Source organism: Vipera berus (genome assembly GCF_964194415.1).
Source record: "Vipera berus genome assembly, chromosome: 2".
NCBI lineage: Eukaryota > Metazoa > Chordata > Lepidosauria > Squamata > Viperidae > Vipera > Vipera berus.
This window is the reverse complement of record NC_138203.1, coordinates 154,603,938-154,617,495: the sequence shown is the minus strand read 5'-3', so window position 1 is coordinate 154,617,495 and position 13,558 is coordinate 154,603,938.

Here is a 13,558-nt window from a genome sequence, read left to right as displayed (position 1 = left end):
TCAGTCAAACCCTGTTCTGCACATGCGCGCATGTATGCGCATGCGCACACATTTTTTGCGGCTCCCAGTTTCTCCTTTTGTGAGGGAACCGGTTCCGAGTGGCTCTTTCACTGTTTCAGGTTGCTGACCCCTGGACTAGGAGATCTATCAAGGTCCCTTCCAACTCTGTTATTCTGTTATTTCATTTAAATATCAGTTATAAGAATCTGCACAGTAGTTATTAATTTTGTAACAAATACAGAGTCTCTGGGAGCATACCTGGAGAAAAAGAGTATTTGATGGCAGAATCCAGTCAGATAAATTATGCACTCCAGCCACATGAGTAGAAATGAATACCAGTGGGACTGCATTTTCATTTCCAGCATGTATATAAATGATGACACATTTCAGGGACTTTGAAGCCAGGATTTTAATAGGTGTTTTTAACACATTATTTCCTTAACGGAGTAAAGTCAGAGAATGAAAAATAGATAGGTTTGATGCCTTGAAGATCAAAAGGCAGGAATGAAAATGTGTGTGTGTGTGTGTGTGTGTGTGTGTGTGTGTATTCATATTTTATAAGAAACCAACCCAACTGTGGCAAGTGGTTTATGGATGGGGCTTTCTCTGCTGTCAGTCACTGTGTGCGTGATGGTGCTGCAGTTCCAGAAACTCCTGCCCTAGTTCTGCCAGCTACAATTGGCCAACACACCTGAAGAGCTCCAGGAAGTCATATTGACTAAATATAACTGAGTTGACTGCTGTTAAATGTAGCCTAGCCTACCCTATAGCAAAAAGGAAGCACAAAAATGATTTTTTTAAAAAATATGGATGCTTTGAATCAAGCCGGATCAGTTCACCAACATGAGGTATTTGTACTGGAAACATGATGCACTGAGAGATTTCAATATTATTTATTAAAAAGCTATTTTAATTATGAATACATTTTAAATGTAGCAGTAAGTTTGGTGCTACCATTTGAAAATGAAAAGTGCACTGGGACAATCATTACACTCGAAGATAGACATTGTTTAGACCTTTCCTCAATGCAGTTTACAATCACAAAAGTTGTTGAAGCATAAAGCACCTTTTGGGTTTCACATGAGTGACCACTAGGAGACAGCAGATGCAGTTGAAATCCCAAGCAATGATTCTTGGTGCTTTGCAACTTTTCTGAGCGAGCATTTTCTTTACCCCTAGAAGGGAATTTCTCTTTTCTTCTTAATTACGTAGAAGGCCATATTCCTTTCTAAAGAAAGATATGCGGGCCTCATTTGAAACACAACCATTTTGGCTATGTTCTTCAGGATGTTTCTTTGTCTCTCTGTGTAATGGATATTAACATACAGGAAGGAGGTTTTTTTTAAAAAAATAAATATTTTAATCCTTCAATGTTTGTGTCTTGCTCAAAGTCCATTTCTCCCTTTCCCCCAACGTGCACACTTATGCACACTTTTGTCTTATTACAATTGCTTGGGTGCATATTTACATAAACCTAACAACTTGGCCATCCCTGCAAGAGCACATTTAGGGCCAGCCACACTGGGTTACCTGGCTGTGATCTGTGGATTAGTCTAAGAGGGAAACGGAGAAAGATCTGGGCCAAAGTAGAGGGAATCTGGATGAGAGCTTGAAGGACACTAAAGTTATGGATGGGTGGTTCTTTACAATCTTTTAAATTAAGGTAATTTGTCACAATTATGTAGTTATGTCCCAAAACATTGAACAGAAGCCTGTAAAGATTTGCATGAATGGCACAGCTACAACTTACTACGTAATACATATGTTATGACCAACCAACCAAACAGCACCTGTCCTCCAGAGCTAGTTGGTAGTTCACTCCTGTGGCAATTTCTTTACTTTCCCTATCTTACTATGACACTGAGCAATACCAATACTCCCTGGGTGGGTGCTGTGGCACTCTGATTAATAAATTTGTGTCAAGCTTTTCTCCATACAAGATTTGAAATTCATATTCCCAAGATCTTCTATTCCGATTCTGTACTTGGCTCTTTCTCTGTTTATCTGTAAGTTGTTTATAAAATATTGCTTCTGTACAGGTTCTATACATCATCAACCACAATGTCTTTTTTCAGTTAGCCTCATCCAGTACAACATATCTTTTTAATTTATGATTACGAAAGTTCAAATCTTTTGGAGCCTGCATAAGCCCAAATTATTGCTTTAAAGCTTACTGATTGCTTAAACTGGGCCACAGACGTATACACAGGTTTTAAATGATTTGAAGTTTTAATTCTCAAATAGTTCTTTTATGGCAACTTCATACAGATTTATGACTTGGGCAACATAAATATTCTTTCATGCTGTTTAACCAATGCTTGCTCTTGACCTTCGGGAGCCCACCCATCATGGCTTAGCACAAAACGTAGTCAACCTTCCATGGGGTGTTTAACAAACATAATATTTCAACTTTAAGAGAAATGAGTAAATCTGATCTGGGTACAGGCCAAAAATGAAAATGCTGCACATGTTGACTAAGGTTTTATTGTCATTATTGAAGGTTGTGATTAGTGTGTGTTTGACTTAGCATTTGATTTAATGAGAATTGTATGTTGATACCAAGTTGCATTTAACGTGACCTGACCCAGGTTATTGAGGGCCCTACTCACGAGGGGGATCATACTCTCGACCTGGTGTTCCTGTCTGGACAGTGGTTGGATGATCTGGGAGGGGGTTCTCCGTCCATCACCCCTCTGTCATGGTCAGATCATCACCTCCTGAGGCTGGTTTTCCGTCATGCCATCCCCCGCCGCTGGGCGGCGGAACCGACCAGGTGGTTCCGCCCCAGGCGCCTAATGGACCCGGACCGGTTCCAGAGAGCGCTTGGGCCGATACCTATCACCCTTACCCACAGCCCAGTCGATGCTCTGGTGGAGGCCTGGGAAACGGCTGCCACCAGGGCACTCGACTGTGTTGTACCCATGCGACCTCTGACTCGGTGCAGATCCCGCTGGGCTCCATGGTTCTCTGTGGAGCTCCGGGAGATGAAGCGTCGGAGACGAGGTCTAGAGAGCGGTTGGAGATCCAGCCAATCCGAATCCGACCGATTGCAGTTAAGAACCTTTATAAGGTCTTATCTTGCGGCGATAAGGACGGCGAAGTCTAACTACTTTGCCGCCCTTGTCGCGTCCGCAGATAATCGCCCGGCCGCCCTGTTTAGGGTGACTCGCTCCCTCCTTAACCAGGAGGTGAGGGAGGATCCCTTGCAGGGACGAGCCGAGGAGTTCAGTCATCATCTGACGGACAAAATCGCTCGGATCCGGACCGGCTTGGACTCTGACTGGGCAGAGTCTGATGTGGAGGAATCAGGCGGTCTTGAGCATGTTATCTGGACTGAGTTCGACCCTGTTTCCCCTGATGATGTGGACAGGATCATGGGGAGACTGAGCTCCACCACCTGTTTGTTGGATCCGTGCCCCTCCTGGCTAGCTTATGCGGCTCGGGAGGGAACACGAGGCTGGTTCCATGCAGTAATAACTGCTTCTTTGAAGGAGGGTGTCTTCCCTGCCGCCTTGAAGGAGGCGGTGGTGAGACCCCTCCTCAAGAAGCCTGCTTTGGACCCGGCTGTTTTAAACAACTATCGTCCAGTCTCCAACTCGAGAGAGGGCTCGCAACTTGGGAGTCCTCCTAGATTCACGGCTCACCTTGGAAGACCATATAGGAGCTGTGACTAGGGGGGCCTTCGCCCAGGTTCGCCTGGTGCGCCAGTTGCGGCCCTATCTTAGCCGGGATGATTTGTGCACGGTCACTCATGCGCTCGTGTCCTCTCGTCTGGACTACTGCAACGCTCTCTACATGGGGCTGCCCTTGAGGACCACCCGGAAGCTCCAACTGGTACAGAATGCAGCCGCGAGAGTTGTGTTGGGAGTCTCCCGATACTCCCACGTTACACCTCTGCTCCGTGAGCTGCATTGGTTGCCAGTTGTCTTCCGGGTGAGATTCAAGGTACTGGTAACGGTCTTCAAAGCCCTTCATGGCATGGGGCCGGAGTACCTTAGGGAACATCTGCTGCCGGCATCAAGCTCCCTGCGCCCTGTGCGTTCCCACAGAGAGGGCCTCCTCAGGGTGCCACCGATCAGAGAATGTCGATTGGTGGCCCCCAGGGGGAGATCCTTCTCTGTGGGCGCTCCGGAGCTGTGGAATCAGCTGCCGGTAGAGCTCCGGATGGCGCCCGATCTTCGCTCCTTTCGTCGCGATCTTAAGACGTTTTTGTTTGTACAAGCCGGCCTAGCCTGATGGGGATCAGTGGGGTTGTTTTATTTTTTGCTGTCTTAATTTTATTTTGGGGTTTTTAGAATTGTATTTTTATTGTTTTTACTTGGGCAATTATTTAATCTCTTTTTAATGTTTGTAATTGGTATTTTATTCTGCCCTGTGAACCGCCCTGAGTCCTCAGGGAGAAGGGCGGTATATAAATATTATTAAATTAAATTAAAATTAAATTAAACCTTCGCTTTCTGGCGAAGGTTGTTGAGAGTGTGGTGGCGCATCAGCTCCCTCTGTTCCTGGAGGAAACTGATTATCTGGACCCGTACCAATCGGGCTTCAGGCCCGGACACAGCACGGAGACGGCATTGGTCGCGCTGGTGAATGATCTCTGGAGGGCTAGGGACAGGGGTTGCTCCTCTGTCCTGGTCCTATTAGATCTCTCAGCGGCTTTCGATACCATCGACCATGGTATCCTGCTGCGGCGTCTCAGGGGGTTGGGAGTGGGAGGCACCGTTCTACGGTGGTTCTCCTCCTACCTCCAGGGCCGCTCGCAGTCGGTGTTGACAGGAGGGCAGAGATCCGCCCCGAGGTCTCTCATTTGTGGAGTCCCTCAGGGGTCGGTTCTCTCGCCTCTCCTGTTCAACATCTATATGAAGCCGCTGGGCGAGATCATTCGTGGTTTTGGGGTGGGGTATCACCAGTACGCTGATGATACCCAACTTTTTCTTTCCACCCCGAACCAACCCAGTGATGCCCTCTCCGTGATGTCCCGGTGCCTGGAGGCGGTTCAGGTCTGGATGGGGAGAAACAGGCTTCGTCTCAATCCCGCCAAGACTGAGTGGCTGTGCATATCGGCGTCTCGGGTTAACCAAGTTATTCCACCTCTAACGATGGGGGGTGAGGTGTTACCCCCCGTTGATAGGGCTCGCAACTTGGGCGTCCTCCTGGATTCACGGCTCAATTTTGAAGATCACATAGGAGCCGTGACCAGGGGGGCTTTTGCACAGGTTCGCCTGGTGCGCCAGTTGCGTCCCTATCTGGACCGAGACGCCCTACGCACAGTCACTCATGCGCTTGTGACCTCCCGTTTGGACTACTGTAACGCTCTCTACATGGGGCTGCCCTTGAAGACCACTCGGAGGCTTCAACTGGTGCAGAATGCGGCCGCGCGAGTTGTAATGGGGGTTTCCCGATACCCCCATGTAACACCTCTACTCCGCGAGCTGCATTGGCTTCCGGTTGCCCTCCGGGTGAAATTCAAGGTGCTGGTTATCACCTATAAAGCCCTACATGGCCTGGGTCCGGGTTATTTGAGGGAACACCTGCTGCCGGCATCAAACGCCCTTCGCCCAGTGCGCTCCCACAGGGAGGGTCTGCTCAGGGTTCCGCCGGTGAGAGATTGCCGGCGGGTGATACCCAGGGATAGGGCCTTCTCAGTGGGAGCGCCTGCCCTCTGGAACCAGCTGCCGGTGGAGCTGAGGACTGCTCCCGACCTCTGATCATTCCGCCGGGGCCTGAAGACCTGTGTTGTGACTCAGGGCCAGCCTGTGGGTCCGACAGCCGGCTCCGATGTATCGGATGACTCAGATGAGGGGGAGGAGGGAAACGAACCGGCTGATGATGGTTTGGAGGCTTTGCAGAGCCCTCAGCCGGGGACCTCTTCTCAGCTGCGTGAGCCCGAGAGTGCGGAGGAAGATGACCCACAGCTGGCCCTGTTCAAGGACGCCCGACGCAGGAGGCAGTCGAGCAGGAACAAACAAAGAAAGACTGCGGGACTCCTCGGGAGGAGGCACAGGGAGACCACGCCCTGAGCTCTCTATAAAAGGAGTGTTTGGGGAGGGGCTGGTTGCTGAAAGCAACTTTTCCGCTTGAGAAGACAAGCTCTAGTGTTTTTGTTAACTGCGTAATAAATCTTGGCAGATGCCTTTTAGCCTTGGACGCTCTCCAGTCTCTTCTTTCTGAATAGGGGTTTGCCTTATTACAAGGCCAGAAGAGGGCTGGTTCAGAACAGTTTGCTTTCAGCCACCCACCCCTTATTACTACGATGGAGCAGCTTCTTGCCGAGAATGCCCAGCTCACCCAGCAACTCACTTTGCTGGCAGCTCAGGTGGCTCAACTGCAAGCTCAGGTACATGCTGCACCCCCACCCAGGAGGAAATGTCAGATAGCTATGCCGGATAAATTTGCTGGTAATCCAGAACTGTTTCCTGCCTTCCTGGGACAATGCCAGCTTTTTATCAGTGTGAGAGCAGCTGATTTCCCCACTGACCGAGATAAGGTGGGATTCGTGTTGAGCCTTCTGTCGGGAGATGCAGCTCGTTGGGGCACGCCTCTGTTGGCACAGCCTAGCCCTTTGTTGGATAACTTTGGGGGGTTTTGTGACCATATGCGCCTCATGTACGAGGACCCGATTAAGGCGCAGACTGCCACCCGACGCCTGAAAGCTTTGAGGCAGGGTCAGCGCCCTCTACAGGCCTATATCAGCGATTTCCGGCTGCTTAGCCAGGATTCCGCCTGGAATGAGGCTGCGCTCGTGGATGCCTTTCAGGATGGCTTGTCAGAGGAGATGTTGGATGAGCTGGCCCGCGTGGACATTCCCTCAGATCTGAATGGGCTGATCCATCTTTGTCTGCGGATCGATGCCCGGCTGCAGCAGCGAATGAGTCGCCGTGCCACCCCACAGACCCCTGCCGCCCCTGTTGTGCGTGAGCCTCCAGTCCAGAGGGAGGAGCCAATGGAGCTGGGTGCCGCCAGGTCCCGTCTATCGGTGACGGAAATGGACAGACGACGATCGGAGGGATTGTGTTTTTACTGTGGGGACCCTGGACATTTGGCTGCTTCTTGTCCAAAGAAGCGTCAGCGGGCATCAGTGACCAAGCCGGCCCCGAGAAAGTCCCCTGCTTTGCTGTCGGGAAACGGCCCGAGCCCGATCTAGACGGTGTGATAGATCGGACGACCCACCACGACCACGCCGAGCGACGCCATTCCGATGGTGCCTGTGAACCTCCACGGCATTTGATTTTGGAGGCACGACTGATCCTTCCTGGCAAGCCAGAGGGGATTCCGGTCCATGCCTTAATTGACTCTGGGGCTACCACTAACTTTATGGACTCGGCCTTCGTGGCCAAATGGGCTGTTCCTCAGTGTCCGGTGGATCCGCCCATGCTAGTGGAGACTATTGATGGTCGAGTGCTCCTGTCCGGGCCTATTACGGCCGCCACGCAACCAGTGAGTATGGCTATCAGTTCCCATGTGGAGGCCATTCAGTTCTACATCACTTCGGATCTGCACTTCCCCGTGGTCCTGGGACTGGCGTGGCTCCGGGCGCATGATCCACAGATCTATTGGTCTCAGAACTTAGTCACCTTCCCAAGTTTGCAGTGCGTGGACCACACCCGCCATATCTGTGCCGGCCAGGTGGAGGGCTCCTCAGGAGTTTCTTTGCCTCCCGAACTGTCCGACTTTGCTGATGTGTTCAGCGAGTCAGAGGCGGACCAATTACCCCCGCACAGGCCCTACGACTGCTCCATTGATCTAGTCCCTGATGCGCCTCTCCCAGTGGGGCGTTTGTATTCCATGTCGGAGCCCGAGTTGGCTGCATTGCGGGACTTCTTGACAAAGAATTTGGCTCGTGGTTTCATCCGGCCCTCGTCCTCGCCAGTGTCTGCGCCCGTGCTCTTCGTCAAAAAGAAGTCGGGCGAGTTACGGCTCTGCTGTGACTACCGGAAACTCAACGCCATCACGGTGCGTAACCGCTACCCGCTGCCCCTCATCCCCGAGCTCTTGGACCGACTCCGGGAGGCTAAGATCTTCACGAAACTGGACCTGCGTGGAGCTTACAACCTCGTCAGGGTTCGGCCGGGTGATGAGTGGAAGACGGCGTTTGGTACTCGCTATGGACATTTCGAGTACACGGTGATGCCGTTTGGCCTGACCAACGCCCCCGCTGTGTTTCAGCATTTTATGAACGACATCTTTCGGGATCTGTTGGACCAGTTTGTCGTGATTTACCTGGACGACATCCTGATTTACTCCCCGTCGCGTGAAGCGCATCATCAGCATCTCCGTCAGGTCCTGCAGCGCCTCCGGAAAAATCGGCTGTTTGCCAAGTTGGAGAAGTGCCAGTTTTACCAGGTGACCATCGATTTCTTGGGTCACCGCATTTCTCCTGAGGGCATCGCCATGGAACCGAGTAAAGTTGAGTCGTTGCAGAGTTGGCAACCCCCACGTCGCGTGAAGGATGTTCAGCGACTTCTTGGATTTGCCAACTACTATCGAACATTCATTCCTGGCTTTGCTGCCCTGACAGCCCCCCTTACCCGGCTCCTGCAGAAGAAGACTCGGTTCCAGTGGAACGCCCCCGAACAACAGGCGTTCCAAGCTTTGAAGGACGCTTTCATGAAGGAGCCCATCTTGAAGCATCCTGACCCGCAACGGCCGTTTGTCGTGGAGGCGGACGCTTCCGACATTGCCATTGGGGCCGTGTTACTCCAGGCAGCGACGCCCAACGGTACCCTTTTCCCTTGCGCGTATCACTCTCGGAAATTGAACCCCTCGGAGCGCAACTATACCATCTGGGAGAAGGAGCTGCTGGCCATCAAGGCGGCGTTCGAGGCTTGGAGGCATCATCTGGAGGGGGCGCGGCATCAAATCGAGGTCCGGACGGACCACAAGAATCTGGAAAGCCTGCAGACCGCTCGGAATTTGAACCAACGCCAGATCCGGTGGTCCCTCTTCTTTGCGAGGTTTGACTTCCGGGTGCGGTACATACCAAGCGGGCACAACCAGAGAGCGGATGCTCTGTCCAGGAAACCCGAGTACACCCGAGTGGAAGACAAGCTTCCGCCCAGGACAGTGATCCCCGTCGAGTCTTTTGCTGCGGTGCGGGAGCCGGTGGATATACGGGCTCGGATCCGGGAGGCGCAGCAGCAGGAGGCGTGGGTGGCTCAGCGGAAGGAAGAGGTGGGGCCAGATTCGCCTTGGTCGGTCACGGATGGACTCCTGTATTATCGTGACTGGCTCTATGTTCCAGGAGGGCCACTCAGGGGACTCGTCCTCAGCCAATGTCATGATAACCCGGCTGCGGGGCATTTTGGCCTGTTCAAGACTCTGAACCTGGTCTCCCGTACCTTCTGGTGGCCCCGAGTCCGACACGATGTCCAGTCTTATGTCACCTCCTGCGTCCCATGCAGGCAGGCCAAGTCAGCGACAGGGGCCCCGCCTGGTTTACTGCAGCCTTTGCCAACGCCCAAGAGACCCTGGGGGGCTGTGTCCATGGACTTTCTGACGGATCTACCCCCATCCTCCGGCTTCACGACAGTGTTTGTGGTGGTGGACATGTTGACCAAGATGGCGCACTTCATCCCCTGTCGCGGCTTACCGTCAGCTCGCGCCACTAGTCGCATGTTCATCCAACAGGTGTTCCGGCTGCACGGCCTTCCCGATAGGGTCGTCTCCGATAGGGGGGCCCAGTTTACAGCCCGCTTCTGGCAGGAGTTGATGCGGGCGTTGGACATTAAGGTTTGCCTCTCGTCCGCGCATCATCCTCAGACCGACGGGGGTACCGAGAAGGTCATCGGCATCTTAGAGCAGTATCTGCGCTGCTATGTTAACCTGCAGCAGGACAATTGGGTGGACTATTTGGCCATAGCCGAGTTTGCCTTTAACAACTCGCAGCACACCTCCACGCAGATGACACCGTTCTTGGCCAACGTGGGTTATCACCCCAGGTTTTTCCCCCTTTCTCCCGTGGACTCACCGGAGCCGGCAGCGAACGAATTCATGGCGGAATTACAGGCGATCCATCGGTTGGTGCGACGGCAGCTGGAGAAGGCCAAGGCCGACTACAAGAGGTTCGCCGATCGGTCGAGAAGGGATACGCCTCCATTATCGGTGGGGGATCGGGTCTGGCTGTCCACCAGGAACCTACCATCCACTCGGCCGGCGAGGAAGCTGGACCACCGTTACCTTGGACCGTTCCCAGTCGAGGCCGTCATCAACCCGGTCGCCTATCGTTTAACTCTGCCACGTTCCCTGCGCGTGCACCCCGTTTTCCATCGGTCCTTGTTGGTCCCCGAACGACCGGCTTGTCCACTTCGCCAAGCGGAACCTCCCCCATCAGGACCTGGTGATGGCGACAGCACCCCCGAGTACGAGGTCGCCAGCATCAGGGATTCCCGCTGGCTGAAAGGTCGCTTCCAGTACCTGATCGAGTGGAAAGGGTACGGGCCGGAGGACTTCACATGGGAAGACGCGACTGCCGTTCATGCCCCTGCGTTGGTGACTGCTTTTCACGAACAGTTCCCATCCCGACCGCATCCGGATCGGCAGACCCGGGGGAAGGACCCTGCGGTGCGGGATAGTGTTGTGACTCAGGGCCAGCCTGTGGGTCCGACAGCCGGCTCCGATGTATCGGATGACTCAGATGAGGGGGAGGAGGGAAACGAACCGGCTGATGATGGTTTGGAGGCTTTGCAGAGCCCTCAGCCGGGGACCTCTTCTCAGCTGCGTGAGCCCGAGAGTGCGGAGGAAGATGACCCACAGCTGGCCCTGTTCAAGGACGCCCGACGCAGGAGGCAGTCGAGCAGGAACAAACAAAGAAAGACTGCGGGACTCCTCGGGAGGAGGCACAGGGAGACCACGCCCTGAGCTCTCTATAAAAGGAGTGTTTGGGGAGGGGCTGGTTGCTGAAAGCAACTTTTCCGCTTGAGAAGACAAGCTCTAGTGTTTTTGTTAACTGCGTAATAAATCTTGGCAGATGCCTTTTAGCCTTGGACGCTCTCCAGTCTCTTCTTTCTGAATAGGGGTTTGCCTTATTACAAGGCCAGAAGAGGGCTGGTTCAGAACAACCTGGCTCTTTGAGCTCTCGGGCCCAGGCTGAGGAGAAAATCTTAATTTGGGGTTTTTAGTGTACAGGGTGAATTTAATACTTTTTAACTGGTTTTAACTTTTGTATGTTTTGATTTTTAATTCCCTGTAAACCGCCCTGAGTCCTCAGGGAAAGGGCGGTATACAAATGCAACTAAATAAATAAATAAATAAATAAATAAAATTTAGTTAATACAAGGCTAGCACAAGTGCAAATGAGGTGAGGGATGTACAGTTGCGGTTTCAGATGTTGCGAATTTTCATGTGTGCAAAATGGAGAAAAAGAAGATTCCTTAAGTGGAAACACTGCAAGTTTTAAAAAGAGGCTTAGAATTACATTACAGCAAAAAACTGATATAATTGAGCAACTTGAATGTGATCCTAGAAAGGTTAAAATAGGATATTGGATTTCCCGAATGTAAGTTCTTTGTTTTTGTTTTGCTTTTATATTGCTTTGTAAAACTACTCTGATTCTCTTAACCATAAATTTAAATAGTATCCTTTGCTGTAGTATTTCATTTGTTGTAGTATTTCATTAATACACATTATCTATTTTCGCCAAACTGGAACCAATTACCACATTTTTCACAGAAATATCACTTTGAACTGTGTGAATTTATATATAATGCAACTATTTTGTGGGATTCATTAACACCCACCTATGTTCAACCTTAGATAAAAATGTCTCTCTGTACTCAATAGTGGCAGACTGCAAGGGAGAAAAAAGTAGGGAGATTTTTGGAAGGGGAAAAATGTTGCTTTAAAAACATGCAAATAGATGTCTGCTAATATACCATATGGTGTTACATCACAATTGAGTCCAAGATTTCTGTGCACGAGACAGTTAAGTGAGTTTTGCCTCATTTTATGACCTTTCTTACACAGTTGTTAAGTGAATAATTGCAGTTGTTAAATTAGTAGTATAGTTGTTAAGTGAATCTGGCTTCCCCATTGACTTTGCTTGTCAGGTCGCAAAAGTGATCACATGAGCCCGGGACACTGCAACTGTCATAAATATGAATCAGTTGCCAAGCATCTGAATTTTGATCACGTGACCATGGGGAAATGGCAATGGTCATATGAAAAATGGTCCTAAGTCACTTTTTTTCAGTTCCGTTGTAACTTTGTTGTAAGTTGAGAACTACCTATATTTGGATATGCATGAAATAAACAAAAGGTCTATTTGGACAGGATGAGTAAGCAGGAAGACGAATGGGATATGAGGCAAATATGCCGGCGGGTAACACCCAGGGGGAGGGCCTTCTCTGTGGGCGCACCTGCCCTTTGGAACCAGCTGCCCGTAGAGCTTAGGACTGCCCCTGACCTTCGCTCATTCCGCCGGGACCTGAAGACCTGGCTCTTTGAGCTTTCTGGCCTGGACTGAGAGTATTAATTGGGGTTTTAATTGGATTTTAATTGGGGTTTTATATTTATTCAAGGTTTAAATGTAATTATTTTAACTGTTCTTAATTTTTGTACTTGTTGTATTGTTATTTTAAAAACCTTGTGAACCGCCCTGAGTCCTACGGGAGAAGGGCGGTATATAAGTCTAATAAAGATAAAGATAAATCTAATATTCTCTCTATGTATTGCTCCAGTCTGCCCGCAGTTATTTTTCCTTCCTAATTGTCACTTGGATCAAAATGCAAAGTAACTCTACTAAACCTGCAGCATTGCGCCGGATAACCTTTCCCCCCCCCCGCCACCATGTCTCTAATGCAGACATACTGTCTTATGCATTCGCTTTTAGGATTAAAACGGTTAACACAAATTGTAACAAATTCACATTTTATCAAATTAAAATATTTCTGGGGTCTTCAAGATCAGGAGCGTGTTGCAGTACAAATGCTCGAGCTGCAAGTCTACAGGGAGAATGCATTTCTTCGGCAAATATTGCAATTCCATATACTGACAAATGTATCAAGCCATACCGGCTCTGGCAAGCTTAGGGTGCAATAAAGTTAGGTTTGGCTGATGCGTTGACATTCTCTCCTTAGAGGAAAGGTGGGCAATCTGTGGACGTGCAAATCCTACATACTTCCCTTGTAGTCACCCCCTCCGCAGCAGCTGAATGATGGAATAATTTCCACTGGAAATAAATAAAACAAAATGTAGTAAGGAATTAATAGACTTAATGTACTTTTTTAAAAATCCCATTTATATCCCGCCCTTCTCCGAAGACTCAGGGCGGCTTACAATCTAAAGCACAAATCAATGTGCTTAGCAATAGCCTTCATTCTATGTATATGCCTGCTTATTAGGGCTGTCGCCCCCCCCCCCCAAGCGGCAAAGTCAGCTTATTGCCCCCAACAATCTGGGTCCTCATTTTACCTACCTCGGAAGGATGGAAGGCTGAGTCAACCTTGAGCCTGGTGGGATGCGAACCTGCACTAATTGCAGGCAGCTGGTGTTACTTAAGGAGGCATTAGCCCACTGCTCCACCAAGGCTTTGAAACACACACACAGAAAACAAAAGAGGAAG